Raw genomic sequence first — 1,927 nt, 5'->3', positions numbered from 1 at the left:
ATTTCAAAATTCCTTTATAATTTAAGGTGTGCATCACTTTGGCTTTAAAAGAAAAAAAACTAACTATCTAACAAATTATCTTTTCTTCGAAAAGATTTCCATTATTACGACTAAAAAGTAGGGCAGTAAAAGACAATGATACACCATCAATATTGGCGAGAACATGACCTTAACCTTTAACAAGTATCTCTTGCTCTTTCTTCCCCAAAACATCTCCATCAATGAATGTCTTTCAAACCACAACAGCCGTACCAGTCTATATTTGTTTTATGACTTAATGATCTAGAACAACGAAAGGATGATAACTCCATTGAGCTAGCAGCCCAAACTGCCTTGCATACAGCCCTATAAATTACCAGAAAAGTAATACATTAATCTCTTAACAAATGTTCTTGGGGGAACTGGATGGGGAAGCGGGCAGAGATGAGTCTGCAATTCTATTAAAGATTTGCATGGTCATAAAATTCTGGAGCTGGAAGAGGCCTTAGAAGTCATCTTATCCAACTTTCTCATTTTACAATGAGGGAACAGAAGCTGAAAGACGTTCAACAACTCATCCAGAATCATTAAGTTCATAGTAAAATCATAATCCTGAGCCCCACCACTCCTTTGACCTCTGCCACCACCACCTGCCAGGAAACAAGGAAGTGGGAGAGGAGCCCACGTCACCTGTCACCGGAGTCCTCCAGCTGTGCCATCCAAAGAGTATAAGATGTTTGCCATAGCCAAACTTGCCTGCACCCTTGCTCTGATCCAAGCTGGATCCAGAGTTACATACAGACCAATTTCTGCAGCAGTGTTATCTCAACTAGAGGCTAGGACTGGAGAGGGCTCTGCAGTACTTAATAGTGGGGCTCAGAATGGCGTGTCGTAGCTAATCCAAAGGCAGTTTCAGACCAGTGCAATCAGCAGAGACATTGATACTGCTCCCAAATGTTCTGATGCAAGTGCCGCAGCAGTAGGAGTGGCTAGTTCTGGTACTGGCATTGGAACAGTCTTTGGCAGCCTTCTTCTTGGTTATGCCAGAAACCCTTCCCTTAAGCAGAGGCTGTTCGTATATGATATCCTGGAATCTGCCTTGTCTGAAGCTAAGGGTTTCTTTTTTCTAATGGTTGCTTTTCTTGATTTTGTTTTCCATGTAGCAAATTACTGCTTGAAATGTTGACATTTCTAGTAATTGTAGATGTAATTTTACGTATCTTACAGACACTCTGAAAACTGTAGCATTGGTGTTATAGAAATGTACATTATTTCTAAAGTCATTTCATTAAAGGTGAAAACTTAAAAAAAAAAATCATAATCCTGACCATGGTCTACTCTTAATAATAATGGCTAACAATTTTAATCAAAGACTCTATACAAAGCTTGGCGCCTATGGCTCAGGTGGCTAAGGCGCCAGCCACATACACCTGAGCTGGCGGGTTCAAATCCAGCCGAGGCCTGCCAAACAACAATGACGGCTGCAACCAAAAAACTAGCTGGGCATTGTGGCAGGCACCTGTAGTCCCACCTACTTGGGAGGTGGAGGCAGGAGAATCGCTTGGGCCCAGGAGTTTGGAGGTTGCTATGAGCTGTGATGCCACGGCACTCTACCCAGGGTGACAGCTTGAGGCTCTGTCTCAAGAAAAAAAAAAAAGTACTCTATACAAATACTGTGCTGAGTACATTACATCAATGTTTACTACTCCGTGAAATTGGCAGTATCCCCATCTCCATTTAATCCCAAAGCCTCTAGCCAAAATAAAGAGAATATAAGAAATAGTCTATTCTTTGAAGAAATAAAAGCCTAACTTCCAATAATATCTGTCACCAAAATGGGATTAATGTGATCCTCTATCTCTAGTGCTTTGGGCTACCTGCCAGTAACCAAAGTCAATCGACCCTAAGAGAAGATAGCATATTAGGCTTCAAATTATTTTTACAATTT

The 1,927-nt window shown here is 41.2% G+C and overlaps 1 pseudogene; it reads left to right on the top strand.

The window, feature by feature from the left end:
- Nucleotides 1-712: 712 nt before the first annotated feature.
- Nucleotides 713-1,165, top strand: LOC128561914 (ATP synthase F(0) complex subunit C3, mitochondrial-like; annotated as a pseudogene).
- Nucleotides 1,166-1,927: the final 762 nt, after the last annotated feature.

The sequence above is a fragment of the Nycticebus coucang genome, chromosome 12, assembly GCF_027406575.1.
Source record: "Nycticebus coucang isolate mNycCou1 chromosome 12, mNycCou1.pri, whole genome shotgun sequence".
NCBI lineage: Eukaryota > Metazoa > Chordata > Mammalia > Primates > Lorisidae > Nycticebus > Nycticebus coucang.
The sequence above is the reverse complement of the archived record's forward strand: the minus strand, read 5'-3'. Positions and strand labels throughout refer to the sequence as shown.